At 42.1% G+C, this 20,639-nt stretch overlaps 1 protein-coding gene across 10 annotated transcripts in view; it reads right to left on the reverse strand.

Annotated features, from left to right (window-relative positions):
• RAB27A (RAB27A, member RAS oncogene family) overlaps positions 1 to 20,639 on the reverse strand; it is an 88,000-nt gene that overhangs the window by 24,549 nt on the left and 42,812 nt on the right. For 6 of the 10 annotated variants that reach the window (XM_054043032.1, XM_054043039.1, XM_054043030.1 and 3 more), the window contains one exon: positions 19,882 to 20,002. The gene's annotated coding sequence lies outside the window, so the exon portion shown is untranslated. Of the gene's footprint in view, positions 1 to 97; positions 190 to 10,734; positions 10,757 to 19,601; positions 19,707 to 19,881; positions 20,003 to 20,639 lie in introns of those variants that run through there. The other 4 variants (XM_054043035.1, XM_054043038.1, XM_054043036.1 and 1 more) reach the window with 4 other exon arrangements.

A 20,639-nucleotide genomic window follows, 5' to 3' on the forward strand; every position in this document is an offset into this window, starting at 1 on the left:
CCTGCTCTTAATCAAGCTGTCCTCTACTATGTTAAACACAATTTTATACCAAAAAAAAAAAAAAAAGTATATATAAAAAAAAAAAAAAAAAACTTACCTCCACTCTGTTCAAGAAATGTGCTGGTCTAATCGGAGATACTTATTATACCTAGCGGGAGTATTTTTCTAGCTCCACCTGTTTAGCACACAGCCGAGCAGCCTGTGTGTGTCACCTGTTTGCATTTGTCAGTGACTATAGATAAAAAGGTGTGCCTCATTTATGTAGGTGTAAAGATGGTGCTGGCTGGCAGCAGTGTGGGGGAGCAGTTACACACTTACAATATGTCCCATTTGTTTTCTAAATGGAAACAGCACTTTAAGAAGGGATCTGTATATATTCCATCAGGGAGCAGATAAAAATGGTAGTCAAACCTCTTGTGTGTATCATAATTAATCTTAATATTTAATTGCCTGTTAGAAACAATATCACTATATAAATAATATACTATGCTGATCACAGTCAAGCCACATTTTAAAAAGCATAATGGTCTTAATATGTTTTGCAACTTTGCATCCCCTTGTCTTAGAGGCGGTCAACATGGTAGCAATCTCTGCTCTCTAGTGTTAGTTTTCATTTATTATCTGTGTTTCTCCCCTGTATATAGAACTGAATGCACAGAAGAGGTTTGGGTGGGTTTGACAGGTGCCCCAACTTGACCATTTATTTCTAAAGAAACTGAGCAAGATCTTGTAATAATGGAAGTGACTCGTTGGCTGAAATCGTGAAAGCACATTTTCTGACAAACAACATATGCCAATACCAATTACACCACTCCAAAATTTCAAAAAGAGAAGCTATGTGTAATCTAGAATTTTGAGACTCCTGGAGATTGAGGGATGGGGCTAGTTTTCCCTCCTTTCCTCTCAACACCAGCTTTCACAGCAAAGCAAAGGCCATTTGTTCTCTAGGAAAACATGGCAGTGAAACTTGCACCTCCCCCCACACCAAGAAGAAAAGAAAATTTTATATGTTAGGGTCATTCATCACCTCCATATCTCTGCTAGCAAGGGCAGCCAACCATAAATGCATTGACTAATGTTCATGGTATAATTTACCACACAGAGAGACAGATGTTTAAAGAGACAAACTAATTAGAACTTGCCAGATAACAGAGAACAGGCCTATATAATTAATTTATATAGTAACTATCATTTTAAAAGGTCACGTGACAGCCACCCTGTTCTTTGTTTGCTATTTCACAGGTTAGAGTCAGATACAGAGGACATTTCCACAAGCAACATAAAATTTTCAGGCAGCGCTTATAACCAAAGAATGGAGTCATGTCTGACAAACAGGGTTGCATCTTTATTCAACCTGGCCAAGTACCTTGCCTTCTGTATTCAGCAAGAAATTAATTCTAGTAGCACAGGGGGTAGATTAATTGGGGATTAGGTCAGGGAGGTGGGAGACAGGCTGCAGTGAGGTGTGCATATTCCCTCTCTGACCCAGGTAGCAGAAATCAAGCCAGAGAAGAAAAGTGATTGTGGGAAAGAAAAGGGGGTATATTTCTTGGGAAAGTGTAAGATTGACATTGGCATGTCATAGCAAGAGGAAATGGTAGGAAATAGACTGCAGTATAATCAAAAGGCACTACCATGTAGATACATGATAGGGATCTATTGCTGACAAGTACTCATTTGAGCAAAGCTACCAAAAATATAGTCTGCCACAAGAAATCCCAATGTGTAGCTCTGCTCTGAAAAGCAACTCCATATGGGCTTCCATGTTTATTGTCTCTTGCTGAATCCATACTGAATTTGCTCAGTTTACTGTCTGAAAGATTTTTTCCCCCTCCAGCTACCATCTCTGCAAAGTCATCATTGGGATCTGGGAATCAAGCTGGGTTCTTTCTGGCATCACAGTAGTGCAGATTCTGTAGACCAAATTAGACCTGCAGGGACATCTGTGCATCTCCACTCTTTTCAGTTTGCCCTCTGACATTTGTGCAACCTCACTGGCCATCAATGGGGCTTTAAATAGAATTGCACAGATGCAACTATGAGGGCAGAATTTCGCTTCCAGAACCTGTATTGGTAGTGATGAGGAGTACAAAGGAAATAACTCCGGCTGACTCAGATCCCAAATTGCCCAAGGTCGGCTGTTAATAACAATAGCTGTTAAAAACAATCTTTTTATTTGTAAGCTGTGTAAATTTGATATAGAAATCATGGACAATTAGAGTTAATCCCCCAATAAAAATACTTCCCTACGACAAATATTTTTAATTTTTTAAAAACAAAAAAATATGCAAAATAGTTCTAAGTTTTTTGAAAGGGCATTTTCTGAAGAAAAATGTTGATGAAAAATATTTGACCAAGCTCTAGGCACAATGAAGATGGAATCCCACATTTCATAGCCACTTTCTAAAGAGATATGAATGGTGGCTACTTCTGAAGACTGAATTCCTGTTTCTTTAAAAGAAAAATTATCCTGGGGTTATCACAGATGCCAGCCTCTAAAGCCCAATGTAAAATGTTTGCTCATTGAGTGCCCTGGGAAGCTTGGCTTAAGGGTGAAATCATGTACTGAAGAGCAATGGAGTTACACAGATTTTTAAAACATTGTGGACGTGCAAGCTCGTTTGCGTTCATGTAGTGCTGAAGTTGTTGTACACAGTGAATTAACTACAGTTGTAGTTATAACTGACCTATAAGGGCATTTCCATCACAAAAAAACAGAAGGGGGACCCCCAAGAACCCACATTTAACCAACTGATATAGTGGACTGCCAACAACCTTTTCTCATAGCCTGGGTAAAAAGTTCAGCGTGACCTTCCTCCATGCCAGCTTTTAAGGAGTGTGACCAGAGGTGAAAGTAAGCCAGTACACCCCAGGCCCTTTAAATTGCCACCAGAGCCCCACTGCTGGAGCCCTGGGGTAGGGATGCGGGGCTCTGGGGGCTATTCAAAAAGACTGGGGCTCCCGCTGCTTCTACCGCCCTGGCCCTTTAAATAGCCCCCAGAGCCCCGGGCTGCTGCTGCTGCTGCTACCACCCCGGTGGTGGGGGGGGGAGGGGGCACTTACCTTACAGGGTGGGCTGGGGCTGGCTCTGACTCCCTCAGCCCCGCCCCTTCCAGGGGCCAGAGCTGGCCCCAGTGTACCGGTAAGTCACTGGACTTACTTTTCACCCCTGAGTGTGACCCTCTGAATAAAGCCTCATTTGGAACCTCGGAACCTTGGTCCTTGCTAAGTAGCGTGACAAGTTGGCCAATGTTAGTATGGTGGGTCCTGCGCTTTTCTTGGCAGGGGGGGCACTAAGGCTCCAAGGGCCCCACTAGTGGCCCAGGAAGGTGGTAAAGGAGGGAAGCGGGGAGAGGGGTCTGGGTTTGCGCTTTACTCTGAGCCCCAGCCCCTCTCAACCCCTGTGGGTTCTTACCATCTTCCCCCTTGGGTGGGGTACCTTCAGTCCTTAGACACTGGGGGAGGCAGTCTCCCTCCCCTGCTGGGGCAGGGTCTCCCTTACTTCGGTTCTCTGATCTTTCAAGTCTCACAGAACGCCTCCAAGCTCTAGTCCTTTCTCTTTCCCCCTGTCTGCCTGAAGCAGGAGGTTAGGGGGTGGGGGTGTTATTAGGTTCCTGACAGGGCCTTAATTGACTGCAGGTGCTCCAATTAACCTGTAGCCACCCTCCCTAGTCTACAGGGAACCACACCTTAATTAGCTTTGGGCTTATATATTTCCCCTCTAACACTCTACCACTGCTCCCTGGCCCTCCTGTATCACAGTAGGTCAACATTAGATATTTGCCCACAGCTAGGTCCTCAGTAGTATATGGGGAAATACACACTACTCCCCATTCAAAACTTTAAAAATAAAATGACATGATATTGCACATACAGCGGCTGTCAGCCAAATGGATCCTAAAACTACTTAACAATTTTTAAGCGATTGTGGTCTACTAAGCCTCCAATCACTTATGCACATACTTAAATTGACACACAAAAATAGTGCCACTCAACTAAATTGATTTAGAAATACTCCATAGGAATCACTGCACCCTCCACAGCCATCTCTCTAGGGTGAAACAGAAAATATTTAATGATTTTATACACACACACACACACACACACACACACACACAGTATAAGTTTTAAACAATTTAATACTGGTACACAGTGATGATGACTGAAGGTTGGTTGAGGTGGAGGAGTCAGAAGGTGGGATATTTCCCAGGGAATGCCTTACTGCTAAATGATGAACTAGCAATTGGCTGAGCCCTCAGGGGTTAACTCTCACACTCTACAAGGCAGCAGGAATGGAGGGAGGGGAGACAGCATTGCAGACAGAGACAGAGACACACACTGTGTGTGTGTGTGTGTGTGTGTGTGTGTGTGTGTGTGTGTGTGTGAGTGTGTGTGTGAGAGAGAGAGAGAGAGAGAGAGAGAGATGCGCATTTCCCCTTTAAGTACACCGCCTTGTTAATTAGATTGGCTTGCTGAGACCATGGCTGCTTACAGCAAGCTACCTCTGTCCTGAGTCCTGTTGTGTGTGTCCCCCTGCTCTATGGAAGTAAGCTGGGTACTAGAGCAAGGGGGAGGGGGACACCCTGACATTAGCCCCCTCTCTACCTTCCCTCCCCCCCCCCGCACAGCAAGCAGGAGTCTCGGGGAGCAGCTCCAAGGCAGAGGGCAGGAGCAGCACACGGCAGTGGGGGGAGGGACAGCTGCAATTGCCAGCCTGCTGGGCAGCTGCTGCACAGGGAACTTAGGGGAGTGGGGCGCTGATAGGGGGGCCACCGGTCCACCCTGGATCCAAGCCCCCACCAGCCAGCTGCAATGGGCTGTTCTTCCTGCAAGCAGTGGACAAAGCAGGCAGTTCCCAAATGATGTTAGAAGGGAGCATTGCACAACTTTAAACGAGCATGTTCCCTAACTGATCAGCAATGTAACAACAAAACAACGTTAACCGGGATGACTAAGTGAGGAGTTACTGTACCGCAAAATTGGCTGGTGATTTTTAATAATCACAAGGGGTTAAGAGTAAAAAGTCTTATTGTCCAGATGAAAGATGGCATGTCACTTGCAGTGTTTCTTAACACCATAGTGGGGCACTGGTTCAGTGCTCATGGGAACCATACAAGCTACTGAATCTCTTAACACCTGCAGTACCTGAGGTTTTTCCCTAGAGAACTTCAGTTTTCCATCTAACTATTGATTTACCGCCACCGTGACTACTTTATCAAATCTAATGAGTGCACAGCCTTTAATGCTCACCAGGTAAGCAGAGAAACGATGTCACTTGTAGATATTCTTGATGGGAACTATTAAATCTTTCCTTAACCCAAGTAATCTGGGGAAAGAAAGGGTTGGATGAAGTAGACCTAGCAGAACTTCTCCATATTAAACTTTCTGAATTACATTGTGCTGATGGAGCACTGTGGGGAAAGGACAAGATAGACTTTCCTTAGTGAGAAGTGTTTTATATCTATATTAGACAATAGATATAAACAAGAATTAGTGCTTTTTTCACATAGATATTTTTGAAAATTTTACCCTAAGTGACTTAGGAGGCTTACACGGCAATCATGTGACTGCAGCTCATGTAGACATACCCGCACTAGTCTTAATCTCTCTAATAGGGCAAAAGATAGCAGCACAGACCCTGGCAAAGAATGTGAGTATGTACCCAGCATTCTGGGTCAATTTGCACAGCCCATGCTGAAGCTTGCGCTGCTGTATACTCACTGCTATTATTAGTGAGCTAGCTAAACTAAAGCTATCACAGATATGCTGACATAAGCTGCAAACCAAACCACCGACTGCAATTAGACATACCCTATGTTCCATTTAAAAAAATGACTTTAGCCCTTAAGAGCCTGGTATTTTAGTCTGCACCAGTGGGGTATGAATTCCAGTGCGCACTAATATAACATGCGCAAACTGGCCTGTGTGGACCCTACTGGAGCACACAAAAAGCTCCCTTCTGTGCATTAATGTAGTATCATTTCAAAAAGTACTATGTTAACACCCACTAGGGAACTTCTAATCTGCACAGTATGTTGCACACTAACTGGTCCACGTGGACCCTGCTAGCATGCACTAGAATTTACTCCCAAGCTAGTGCAGACTAAGGCACAGTGTAGATAAACCCAAAGTCTTATTGCCTTTCATTTTTGAAAAATGGGACTTTGGCATAAAAGCAAAAGTGCTAACAGTTTAAAAAGCAGACTACTGTACATTGTTTGACTGACACCGCCCGGAACTGCATACTTACTGTATCCTGTCTTCAACAGTGACCAGTTCAAGATACTTTAAGGAAGATGTAAAACCCCCGTAACAGTTCAATAACACGATTATGAAATTTTCTTCTTGGAATCTGACAGTTAGTGGTTGAGCTATCTCCTGAAGTATGAACCTTGATATCACTTTTCAATTTCTTATTTCAGCTAGAGAAACTGCTAGAGTAACAGTCTTAAAATGTGTAGCTTTTTAATGCCATTGCATGTCCCCCTCTCAATGCAAGACAAAGGAAAAACTAAGGGCACCTGACTGCTTTCCTGTATAGCATTTGTTTTATACATTTATACCATATCACCTCTTGTGTCTCGCCTCTCTAAACCATAGTCCTGATGTTTTTAACTCTTTCCTCACATGGAAGCCTTCAAATGCCTCTAATCATTGTCAATACCTTTCTGTTTATACTCTGTTTCCCCCCACTTCCCCACCCCGAGTAGTTAGAACCAAACATAGTACCTCAGGATGAAGGCATGTCATGAGTTTATATAACAAGAGTAGAATACAGGGCCGGCTCCAGGGTTTTGACCGCCCCAAGCAGCCAAACAAACAAAAAGCCGCGATCGTGATCTGCGGCGGCAATTCACCGGGAGATCCTTCGCTCCGAGCAGGAGTGAGGGACCGTCCGCCGAATTGCAGCTGAACAGCTGGACATGTCCCTCTCTGAAGTGGCCGCCCCAAGCACCTGCTTGGTAAGCTGGTGCCTGGAGCCGGCCCTGCTAGAATATTCTGAGTGTTGCTCTATATTCCCTTCCTAATAAAAATCTAATACCTGGTTTGTTTTTTACGGCCATTGTTGACATGCATTAAGCAGAACTTAACGGTACCTTAGTCTTTGGCATTTGATTGCTCTGTGCACATTTTCAGCTTCCACTCTAAAGGGAATATAAGGAATCAGATTCTTCAAGAAGCAAGGAAAATCTTAAACTTTGAGCCCCCAACTAGCTGCATGCAGGCTGAAATTGTGCCCATGCAGAGCCCCGTTGATTTCAGTGGGGTTCACTGTGGGTGCAAGGGTCTGTCCCCATTAAGCCAGTTATAGGGGTTCAATTCACAAGTAGCAAAACCACACGTATCCCACCTGAATATATCCTGTGGCATCTGCATCCACTGTCATCTTATTTAGCCCAGAATTGCAGAATTTTCCAATAGAATGGTCAAAATGAAGAGCAGGAGATAGCAGGCATCAAAAAAGCTTCACAGAAAAGCTCTTTATTGTGAGAGAAGTCAGCTGCCTTAAAATTCTATCCTCTTTCCCCAAACTCCCAGAAAACGGGCATGGAAGCAGTAAGTTATGCAATAGCTTTGCGGATGCGGTGTATGACTCCAATCTTACATAACAGGATAAGAGGGGAAACTAGAAGTCCTTGATATCATTTTGAGAAAGCCAAGGGACTTTCAGAAATGTAGAGGTTGCGGGAAGAGGCCAGGGACTACAGTTAGTTTCATAACTCTCGTTAAAGTAAGACCAAACCAAGGAAAAGTAAGAAGTTGAATTTCATCAGAGCAAGGCTTAGAGAAATTTGTAGGAACAAAATGGGAGGGCACAAAATCAGGAGTTAAATGGAAGAAGTTCAAAGTTAACAGTGTCAGGGTTTGTGCGTGTGTCACCTGTGATAGCAATAAAAGAGAAAAACCTATATAGAATATCATGCATCTTCAATAATCCTCTCTGCTCAAACAGAGCACACCTCCACAGCCACACTCTGAAGTATGTAAAAATAAGATGCATGCACATGTATCAAGGAAACAATAAACCCCAAAGAAAGAAGGATTCGTGGGCAACGGTGGTAAAAACAGTTAACACTTCTGTGCAATAGGTAGACTGGACATCTCATGGGACTGGCAGCTTTCACTTCCTGGTTTCCCCTTTAAATCCAGCCCAGCAGATGAGTGCAAGAACTGCAGTTGTGCACTGCCACTGTCTGAATAAGACTTGTGGGGAAGGCCCTTTGCACCCTGCCTGGAAGCAGCATGGTATAACACACAGTTGAGGCCACATATGGGATAGTGTGCGCCCTTCTGCCCCCTTTATTATTGAAGGCCAAGAGTCATGGCAGTGATATGAGCCAAGTTAGTGAAAGCTGCTCCTTTTCCAGCTCTACTAGATTGAACTTGCTGTAGAATTTGGGGTATTGCTCTTACAACTAAGCATCAAAAGGATTCGGATTGTGTTTTGATGCAACCAGTACTAATATTTCTGTAGAGGCCTTATTAATGGAGGAATCTATAATCAAAATGTAGGACAATTTTCATCCTCTTTATCTTGTATTTTGGTTGAAGAAGCAGGAGACACAGGAAATGGTTCAATCTTCCTGAAATTTTGCAGGCATGTAGATTAGAGCTGGTTGGAGGTCAACAATTCTGTCTCATGACAACTTTCAAGGTTTTGACATTCATTTTTCATTTCATGTTGGAACAAAAACAAAATCTTTTGAATGACTTCATGAAACAGGATTGTGTCGAAACTGTCATTTTTGCATCAAAAAGGGAAGGTTTTCGATTTGGTTCTCTTCCCCATCATCTCTCCCCCCCCCCCCCCCAAAAAAAAATCTATCAATGTGTCTCTGTGAAATGTTTCAGTTTTGATATATTTTGTCAAAAGTTCAGATTGGCTCTAATATAGATACAGAAGAATAAATTGTAGCATCAGGAAAAAAAATAGCATTAACATTCAATTATGATTGCGCTTCTAAAGGCTTTGGGCACTTCTAAACATTTCTCGCTATATGTCTATCTTTCATTGAAGCCAAACAGTCTGTACTTATGTACTGTGGAGAGGTCACCGTCAGTGATAAATGATCTAACTTCTGGTAGAAAGCTATTTGTACCCCGCATAGTAAACTGCCCTATGTTCTCCTGTAGATGTCAGATATAGAAGATACGGCAACGCAGCTGTGATGAGGTAGTATGGTATGAGTTACAGTAACTATACAGAAGACAAAGCATTTTTAAAATTAATTTCATCTCACTCCAATTCTAATGAGGCTTGACCCCTTTTTTAATTTGACTGCTATAGCTGCTTTGTCATAGCACACTGTAGACTGGAATGGTTTTAACCCATTTGTTTGAAAGCCCAACCTTAATCTCTTTAATAAAGAGCAGCAACATAGCTGTCATGGCCAGTATTAAATAAGAATTTGTAACCAACGACAGCATAGTTACTGAGCTTCCACAGATGCCTTCTGATCTGTTTACATTTCCAACCCCTTCCCTACATTTTACATGGACTGACTGGAGGCAGAGGCAAGAACAGTTTCTGATCTTCTGTTCTCCACTACCCCAAAATGGTCTGGTTATACAACAAGACTGCTGCTGATAAACCAATCCCACTGGGTTGGTGGGGAAATGCAAATGTCGGGCGGGAGCAAGAAGTCAAGCATACCACAGCGATAGAGCATGCAGCAGGGACACTCAGCCCATGCTCTACAAGCTGCAGGTCTGCCTGTGTCTCGGCAGACTGACACAGCACAGGTCCCAGGCGACTTTCCCACCCAAACACACACAGGACAGTGTAGGGCAGGGGTTCTCAACAAAAATTTTGGTGACCTCATAATGTGGCCACCAACTCTTGCTGGTGGCCGCTCTGACAATTTTTCCTAAAATACTTAATTAACTTTAGGCAAAACAATAAATATGCACATATACATGTCCAAATCATTGTAATTTATCTATGTAGGGGTTTGCTTTTTCTGCAGACTCAATAATAAAAATAATGTACAGGTGTCTATTTTTTACTGGACCTAAACAGAATAGAAAAATGAATAGGGTGCTCTGAACATTCTTGTCTTTTTTCTTGTGGTTTCTTTTGCCTTTTTAGGGGTTTTTTTTTTTTTTTTTTAAGACTTGCTAGCTATAAGTAAGTCTACTATGAAAAGTGATATTTGTATGTTTGTTAATATCACTTTTCACAGCAGACTTACTCTGCCCCGGCAACCCAGGGACAAATTAAACCCTGGCTGGGGAGGTGGCTACAGAGGCAGCAGGGGCAATGGGGCACACAGCAGGGGCCAGAGGTAGTGAGGGGTGAGCTCAGGGCCAGAGCCTGCCACAGTGCAGCCAGGGAATGGAGTCCAGAGCCCCACACCCAGAGGACAGGGCCTGGGGACAGAGTCCCATGACTGTAGCCTGCCGAAGTCCCGTGGCTGGAGCCTGCCACTTGCCATCCTAGGGCTGATGCCCAACGCCGCCACCAACAGGAACGTGGGGAACTCACTGACTGCGTGCTCCCCCAGCTTGTGGGTCTCCGGGCGGGGATGGGGCCCAACCACTGCTGGTGGCCCCTGGGGAGGGGCCGCTGCCAGGAGGTTGTGGCTGTAAGAAAAGCCCCTGATGGCCACATGCGGCTACAGTGGCCACATTTGAGAAATGCTGGTGTAGGGTATCATATGATATTGCTAAATACAAAGTGACACATTCTCCTAACACCGACTCTCACAATTAGGATAAGGAAAAAAATATTACCTAAAACAGCTGCTGTGTCTTTTTCAGCTTCACTACAGAGCTTCTGCCTAGAACTATTCCCTGCTGGGCTTCCTGTTCAAATTTAAAGAACAATACAGAGCATTGTACATCGACTGTCAGCTTAGGAGCCACCAGGATTTCCCTAATAAAAGACACATACGCTTGCCAAAGGAAGAAGATAAAACAGTAGCTTGTCCACCCTCACAGCAACATAGTGCTGATAGGGAGTGAAAACCACCACCTCTAAGGAAGGGAGAAAAAACAAGCCCCCTCATTTCCTCACTCCACAAAAGCCTCTGGGGAAGAGGGAAGAAGAGGGTATATTGAGGACTAGTGCTTTAGATATTTATAGGAATTAAACTTTTCTTTAAGGGGTGGTTGAATGTTCCTAGAAGTAGGGTGGGGGGGGAATCAGCACTGGAAATCACTGGAATTATGGTAGTAAATGAAAAAGCAGAGTGGAGGGAATATGAAAGAGTGGAAACCCCAAAACTGGAGGAGAAAAAAAAAACCAAAACCAACAACTCAACTTCAAGTGTGGTTTGTATAAGCAGAAAGTGACATTGCTCTTCACACAAATCATGAGCTGGTTTGTAGGAGTGTGTGCAGCTAAAGGCAACATAGATCATAAAGTCTAATCTGATTGGCTGTTTCAGAAGATCATGCTATAAATTAAATTAAACATGCCAGGCTTATTTTTTTAATTTCCTTGGAGTGTGCTATCTGTAAACAGCCTTGGGACCATCTGCTTGAGTTTACTTCTGTGGCTACTGGGAACTTCTTTTTAAGAAATCAAGCAAGTTTGATGTAACACTTAGAAATCCCTACCAGGTACTTTAAAATAGCTAGTCTAAGTAGGAGAGTACTAGACATCTTCTGACCCTTTACTTACGCGATATATCCATGATCATCCATTTTGGACATAATCCAGTCACTAAAGCTGGTTGGGAAATGTTTTTCCCTACAAAAGCTTTTGAGTTGGGGGGGGAGGGGGGCGGAGAAATACAAAAAAAAATTGTCAAAAACCACTTTCAATATTTCTTCTCAGCCAAATGGTGACGCTCACTGACAGATGTGAAAGTGAAAAGGGGTGCAGATGTTGGCAGCGACCACCACCTCGTGACAGCCTTCATCAAGCTAAAACTGGATCTACCAAACAAGGGACATAGATGTTATGATATTGACAAGCTAAAGTCCCTTGAAATACAGAAAGCTTCGTTCTGCAGTTAAATGGGTTTCAAGCACTTGCAGACCTTGATGAAGAGGAGGGGAATGAGGATGACGCAATCAACAAGAAGTGGGACAAAGTAACAGCAATTCATAAACAGAGCAGCAAAGCCTGTCTAGGCTACAGGTAGAAAAGAAGGAAGGAGTGGATTACACCCAGCACATGGAATGCCTTAGAAACCAGACGAGCCCTGAAGGAAAAAAAAGTTTTACAGACACAAAATCCCAGAAGCTAAAGGACAAATACCATGAGCAGCATAGCAAGGCACGCTGGAGGGTCAAATGCCTTGTGAGAGCGGACAAATGGCATTATATGGATAATCTTGCAACACAAGCAGAGGATGCAGCTTCTCGTGGTGAACAAGGAACCATCTACAAAATGACGCAGCTGATCAGTGGTAAACGGCAGACACCAACAAACATTCTTATCAGGAACAAACAAGGCCACCTACTAACAACCAAAAAAGAACAAGAAATGCGCTGGACAGAGCATTTCAAAGAATTGCTGAACAGGGAGCCACCTAAAGAGGAAGCAAACATCCAAGAGGCAGAAGAAGATTTTGATAGCAACACAGACACCCCAACTAAGGAAGAGATCATTCAAGCCATCAAATCCTTTAAAAATGGGAAAGCTCCTGGCAAGGATAACTTGAATGCAGAATTGTTCAAGGTAAATCCTAAATTAGCAGCATCTATCCTGGCCCCTCTATTTACATCAGTCTGGGAAAGGGAAAAGGTGCCAGATGAGTGGACCAATGGGGTTATAGTGAAGATACCAAAGAAAGGAACTCTCAGTGACTGTAATAACTGGTGTGATATCACACTTTTATCTGTGCCAAGCAAAGTATTATGTAAGATCATAGTCCAGCATATATCAGAGGCACTTGATAGCATTCTCAGAAAAGAGTAAGCTCGTTTTTGGAAAGGGCGTGGATGCACAGACCAGATCTTTATTCTACGAAACATAATAAAACAGTACTTAGAATGGCAAAGGTAACTCTACATAAATTTCATAGACTTTGAGAAGGCTTTTGATAGCATTCACAGGACCAGCCTATGATGCATTCTGCGGGCACATGGAATTCCCTTCTGTATAATCAACGTCTTCAAAAGTTTCTATTTCAACTTTACATGCAGTGTTGATCACGGTGAGCTTAATTTTGCAAAGTCAAAACAGGAGTACGTCAGGGGTGTGCCAAGTCTGCAATCCTTTTCAACATTGCCATCGACTGGGTAATGCGGCGTACAACAGAAAGACATGCCAAGAGGCATTAAATGGACACTCTTCTCATCCCTTGAAAACCTGGACTTCGCAGATAATGTTGCTCTCCTATCACACACCCAACACAATATACAAGAAAAAACAACTCGACTCAATGCAGTCAGCCAGCAAATTGGACTGAAAATCAACCACAATAAGACAGATATCACAACCTTTAATATTGCCTCACCATCACCAGTACGGATAGAGGATTATATTCTCACCAATGTAGAAACATTCACATACTTGGGCAGCACTATCAGCCAGGACGGTGGAACAAGCCAGGACATCCGGAACAAAATCAATAAAGCCAGGAACACCTTCAAGAGCTTAAATACAGTCTGGAAATCATCAAAATACAACACCAAAACCAAACTCAAGACTTCTCAGAGCTGTGTACTTTCAACACTACTTTATAGTGCAGAATGAGAAAGTATAACCTGTCCAAACTGTTTCATTCCATACAACCTGCCTCAGAAAAATCCTCCATATCTTTTGGCCCAAAACAATCTCAAACCAAGATCTATTGACACAGTGCAGCCAAGAGGATCTGAGCACCATCATTGCCAGGAGGCGTTGAAGATGGATTGGTCATGTGCTTCGAATGGAAACTGATTCCATCACCAGAGTAGCAATAAGATTGACACCTGAAGGCAAGCAAAAATGAGGCCGCCCGAAGACAGCATGGCGAAGAGCTGTGGAAGCCGAGGTGAAAAACCTGGGGCCCAGCTGGGAAACTATTGAAAAACTTGCCAGAAACAGACAAGAGTGGAGGAGCTTCATCACTGCCCTAAATGCTAGAGGCGTAATAGGAACATGATGATACTTCCTCCATGCCCTGCTCTCCAAGCTTCAGGCCAGTATTATTCAAGGGAACAGGATGAGAAATGTGGAGCTCAAAAGAAAAATTAATCTCTAGTATATTGCTTATGATTTTCCCACTACCAATTGTCTTTGAGGCTTGGGGTATGTTAGTAAACACACATCTCCTTAGCTGTAAGCTGACAGACCTTTGTCTGTCATGTGATGGTTACTTTTCATAAAGAGTTCTTTCTTTATTCTGAAGAAACTGCATGGCCATGGAGGCATTACATGACATTTTTCTTTTGCTACGTTTAGAACATTACATGCCAGACGGACTTTCTGCCCCTCCCCAAAGAGGAATTTCCCACTAATATCTTTATTCAGAACAGATCTACATTGCCTCCAAGAAAGGTGCTCTACTGTCTTATACACAGCACTTATGTGTGTATAGTTCAGAGGTCTGGGGGTGCACATGTGCACCCTAACACTTTCCAGAGAAAGCGTACTAAATTACTCAGGAAAAATAGGTTGCTAGTGATCAAACTAATGTAACTAATGTAGATTCATTTCAGAAAGATATATTAGAGTATCTGAAAGGCAATGTTCAACTCAAGGAAAATTCAGACCAATAATTACTGTACAATCAAGATCAGCAAAGTCTAACACACATTAGTAAGAATCAGAAGTTCCCATGCAAACTGTAACCATCAAAATGAATACAGTGATCTGAACTTAACAGTTACCACAAAAATTATGACTATAAAAAAAAAAAAAGATTAAAACCAATGAAATGGAACTTGTGTGATAAAATGCAAATAGATATGAAAGAAGCCATTCAGATATGGAGGTCTACCCACAAATCACAAGAGAGAAGCGGTATACAGGACATTTTCCAACAAATGGAGTTTGTCTGCTTCAACAGACCATTAAAATAAATGCTGCCTTTCATGGCCTGTATAAAGCGGTCATAGAATTACATATTAAAACCCAGGCCCCCATCCTGTACTCGATCCCTGCAGGCAGATCCCTGCACACATGCAGAGTCCCACTGACTTCACAGGCTTCTACATAGGCACAAAAGTCCATCCATGTGGATCCAATTGTGGAACTGGGACTCTAGTCAGGAAAAATGTCTGGCAATAAACATACATGTCTCCCCACTCTCTTTTAGATTTGTACCAACATACCGGCTACATTTAAATCTAACCTTTCAGAAAATTGTTTAAAATTGAGATCTATAAGCAGTGCAGAATGCTTGTTACTACTTCTGCAGTTTCAAAGCATTACATGAAAGGTACTTTATCAAACAGTGAAATAGATCATCTTAACTGATATTTATCAGCACAGCTCCACTGCTTGTAATGGAACTACACCAATATACACTAGCTGAGAATCTAGCCAGAGAATCCCAAGCTCATTTTGTCCAACTCTTAAAACAGCCACATAGCATCCAATCCTGCTCCTATTTAAGTCAATAGCTGGCCCCTGTTTTATTAGTAGGAGCCAAGTTATTTGAGAAGAATGCATTATTCCTATAACACTTTTTTTAAAATGTAGAAAGAGGTCAAATATATTCTTGGTGATGAATGAAGACAGTCAGAAAGGGGTTAAAAGCAGCCAAGGGAGGCTGGTTGGGAAGTCAGACACATGTGTGGTTGCACCCAATTAGGGCACAGTTGGCCTGGATAAAAGGGCAGGCTGAGAGAGGAGACTCTTGCTCCAGCTGGGGAGCAGAGAGGACCAGGCCACCCGGGAGAGCAAGCAGGCTATGTGAGACAGAGTAGGGCTGGGGAAGGGCAGGGCAAGCTGAGGAGTTCTGGCCTGGTGAGTCCCCAGGCTGAGGCCTTGTTAAAGGCCAGGGGAGGTACTAGAGCTGCAGGGAGGCAGCTGGGGCTAGAAAGGCAGCAGGTCCACCCCTTGACAGTAATGAGTGGCCATTTCAGACTGCAGTTTGCTCCTGAGAGAAGGGGCTGGATGACGACTGGCAGTAGCCTCTGAGGCAAGGTGGGTATAGGGGGTTGGGGCTCCCTTGGGAGGGGAGACCTAGAGTGTGGGGGCACTGCTGTGAGGCAGTACCCCAAGGTAGGGGGCACTGGAGTCTGGGAGGGACATGGGGCCAGAGGTGGAGACAAAAGGGCAGGTAACTGAGGATGAGAAACCGGCCAGAGGAGGGCGCTCCTGAGCTGGATGAGCTAATTCCCGGACTGACCAGTAGGAGGAGCTGCACCAGTGAGTCAGCGCTCTGCTACATGGTATTACACCAATTTGACCCAAAGTTTCTTGCTGCAGAATTCTCTCTTCCTTAAGACACTTCTGTTTCCTTTTTGACTTGAACTCATTTCCTTGATTCTTCTAGGATTTCTTCCAAGACTGCTTTTCCATCAAATGCTAAAGCAGAGTTTATTTTAGTTTTTTAATTGGAGGAAACTTGCTTAACTTTTGTTGGTTGTCCATTTTAATGGATTAGAAAACTAGATCACTGAATTGTTTACAGTTTACTTGATTCCCTCCCTAATGACAACACTAACTATCCTCATCTTGAATAATTTTCCTATAGTTTAGTTATTTCTTTTTAGCAGCACTGTGATAAAAGTTTGAGTTAAAGAAAGTGCTCTGAGCAGCTCAGACAGAGAATGATGAAAACAGAATATATGTTGGAAAATGGGCAAGTTCACCAATACCATCTTGAGATATTAACAGAAAGTGGTGAAAAATTAGCTAGAATTATAGTAACTAGATACAGGAGGGGAAAAATAAATCCCCAAATGAGTTAGTTTAAACTATTTTTAAAAATTCTTTAAATAATCAGACTAACTAGAATGGATTATGAAACTGATTTCCAAACAGGATATTTAACACCCACTTTAAAATTATTCAGAAATATTACATTAAAAGAACAAAATGGGCACCTTAAATTATAACAGCAAATCTATCTAGCAGAACAGGAAAAGGATTACAATGAGTCTGACTCTGGGAAGTTTGCAGGGAGTTTTGTTCCAGGATATTTTACATAATGCTGTTTTGAACAAGATAGTTCTTTATAAGACAACAGCATACGAATCCCAACAAAGAAAGAAACTGTTCATGTATCTGCTTAAGGAGGTTTGGGTCTCAGCCTTGTAAGTGTAATAAACTGACTAAGAAAGGGATGGAAGGAAAGGGAAATAAGCCCAATGGCAGAAAGATGGTTCATCCAAGTCGAAACATTTATGGAACCTAATTTTTTAGACTTCTATTTACAATAGATACACTGCACTGAAGCTTAATCAGACTATCTGAGGTCTTTTCAAAATCAGATAAGCAGAATCTGGTGGCTTCAAAGCCAAGAAGGACCACGAGTTTGGGAGCAGACTTGTGATTTTCCCGCAAAAAGGAGGATGATAATGGTTCCTTCTGCTCGGTGAATAATTCCTTCTAGTTTATTTATGGTATGGTGAAGATGGCAGCCTTAGAGGTCACTACAGTTAGTTCTTTATCCCAGCTACAGTTAAGCATTATGTGAATAATGGGTTTTTCAATTCATTGGCAATTGTCCTGCCCCAAATAAAAATCAAACAAAATTTGTTTCAGATCAAATGGAAGAGTTTGCTTTAATTTTGAGCATTTCATTTTTTTAATTTTAATAAATTGGAAGGAAATTTCTCACAAGCTATTTCAAACCAAAAAATCTAACCATTTCATTTCAAAGATGTAGTCATAACATTTAGACTTGTAGAGGGGTGGGGTGTGTGTGTGTGTGTGTGTGTTGATACAACACACACGCACAATTCATGAAAAATGACAACTTCTTAAAATTGTTCTCTGTTGCTGCATTTTTCACCAAAAAAATTTCACCCAGCTCCAGTGAGCACTGTGATGGTAACTGCCAACAAGTGCTCAGGGGCCATAATGGGGAGTAGTGATCTGGGGATCTGTACAATTTATTAACTCTGTATGCATCATTACCAAGCTGCAAACCCCCTTCTTAATATGGAGGCTAAGTATCTTCTGTTTTTTTCCCCTTTATGTTGGATTTGAAATGCCAAAGCTGCTGACACAAGAGGGTTGCTGAATTCAGTGTTCAGCTACTGAAATGTAATTGCTTATTGCTCTAGACAAAAAAGACTGGCTCTGACCACGAAAACTGATTTGTCAGGGAGAAGGTCACCTGACAACAAAGTGTCCTGGATTTGCCTCCTCAGATGTCACCTCACAAAGGTACTGGAAGGTTACAAAGGGCAGGTGCTAATCTATTTGGGGATTCTACAGACTTTCACCAGCTCACGCTGAGTGGAGCTGCATATAGGAGACTGATGAGCCCAAGAAACATGCTAGAGAGGCCAAGGGAGGAAACAATGCTGCAGCCTGCTGAGACCCAGGGAAGCTTAAAGCACACAGGGGACTCCATGTTCAGATCCTCTCAATCTGATCCACCACCAGCAGGGGAAGCCCAACCAGATCTGTAACATTGTGTGTGGGGGGGGGGGGAAGGGGGGGAGGAAATCATGGCCTAAGATGAACCAAAAACATTTCAGGATCCTCTGAGGAGTATCCTTTGGGCTGAGCTACAAAATCCCACAACACAGATATGTTTGCAGTCCTAAAAATATCTTCTTAAAATCAAGTTGCATTTGTTATACAATTGACCATCCCTGTTCTTTTGCTCACTCGCATGTTAATTATATGCAAGAGCTGGCCCAACTTTGTAGGACGCACAGTTTAAAAATCAACCCACAAAGAGAAGCAGCTCATGAGGTTTCACGTGTAAAACTACACACCCTTCTATCAGCAGAGATGGTAGAAAGGAAGGGCTAGTCTCTTTCTGAATAATCTATTTCACACACAAAGATCCTGCATCAGGGTACACTAGCACAGATCCTTGTGGTCATGGAATCTCATTGATGTACATTGATCTACATGAATACAGAAGTTTAGCCCAGTGGATCTTGATGCACATGCAGGGCCAAAAATCAGATTTCTTCTTCCTGTAAATTGTTTTATCCTCCATAATTTAGTTTAGCTATAAAAAGCTTATGTATTACTGCCGTACTTAGATTAAATATACAGCTAAAATATAATTTTACCCCATAACCGAAATTCATACTACAAGATCATTAAAAAAAGTCTTGTTTCAGTTTTGTTTTATATGTAAGTCAGTAGTTATTATTTGCATAATATTTTGCTAATGTATCTTTACGTAAGAGTTTAGGTAATTATAGTCTCAGACTATTGGCCAAAAATTCTACTCAGTTACACTGAATAAATATTTACCGTAATCTATATTTATTTATCCAATGACTGACCCAGTTGTAAAGCAGAATATCATCCTGTATCAGCAATCTGAGAAATACTTTTCAATAGAAAGCATATATAAATCAAGAGTAAAATAAACTTTCCTGCCTCTAAAAAGTTTTTAAGACCGTTTACAGAGAAACCCTCTGCAGCCTGCAGCACTGATGGCCTTAGCTAGGTCTCCCACAACCTCAGTCAGGTTGGTTTTTGACTCAAACATTTACAATCACCAAACACATCATTCTAAAAACAAAAAAGCCATTTTACTCAGCATCAAAGAGCTGCATTTTGTTTAGCTACTTACAAAAGATAGAGCAGAACAGTCTACATAACACCATATACTGCATTTATAGAGTCTTAACTTCACTTTCACCTCCAGGACTTGAGGATTTAGTACAGCTGATTAAGTCTATATCAAAGACGAAATAAAGATGTTTAAAATCAACTTGTCAAAGTACAAGGAAAGAATTGTTTAAAAAAAAAAAACAGTATTTAGTTTAATTTATGATACTTTCTGGTGCTGACATGAGTTTAACACAGTAAAATACGTATGTAAATCATTGAGAAAAAAGGAGTTTACGTACCTGGGATCAACAGGAAATAGATCTGTAGTTTTCCAGATCTACTTTAATTACAAGTTTCCCAGTGCTGATGCAGTTTGGATCTCTTGAACACCACATCCATGCAAAGAAAGTTGGTTTTCATCTACAATGGATATCAATGGGGAAAAAACATGCAGTTTAGAAAAGTGTATTTAGACTCTAAAATCACCATTTGCCTCCGATGTTATGCTGCCTATATGGTAACATACAAGATCAACCAATGCCCTAAAAACATCACAACCCACCTAATTACTTTCAGCTGTTTGTCATGTGATCTTGCTGACTGATCAAGTGACTTCTTTTCCTCCTTTCACAAGTCTAGCAACCCAGTTAACTAGCCCATCTCTACCATCTAAATGTAAATGTATCAAACCTTTGCTTAACCCAGGGACCAAGTCTGAGTGTGTGTAGCTAAAAAAGAGTGCCTTCTATCTATTTTTAAATAAAACAAGCTACAAAAGGATGCTAGCCTATTATTGTGAGGTGTTTTTTTTTTAAAACACAAAATGTTTATAAATGGGACATCAGCCAGCATCAAGCAAAAGCTCCCCAAATGTAATGAGCAATATCAGCTTCAAGCATGCTGGGTCCCTTACAACTGATCCATAACAACAAAAAACAGACAACTTCCTTAAAAAAAAAAAAAAAAAAAAAAAAAGGCAGGGCAATTTTCAGTTAAATAGGACATAGGACAGCAGTAGGACGAGAACAAGATGCCAGAGAGTGTTTAACCGATACTG

The sequence above is a fragment of the Malaclemys terrapin genome, chromosome 10, assembly GCF_027887155.1.
Source record: "Malaclemys terrapin pileata isolate rMalTer1 chromosome 10, rMalTer1.hap1, whole genome shotgun sequence".
NCBI classification, from domain to species: Eukaryota; Metazoa; Chordata; order Testudines; family Emydidae; genus Malaclemys; species Malaclemys terrapin.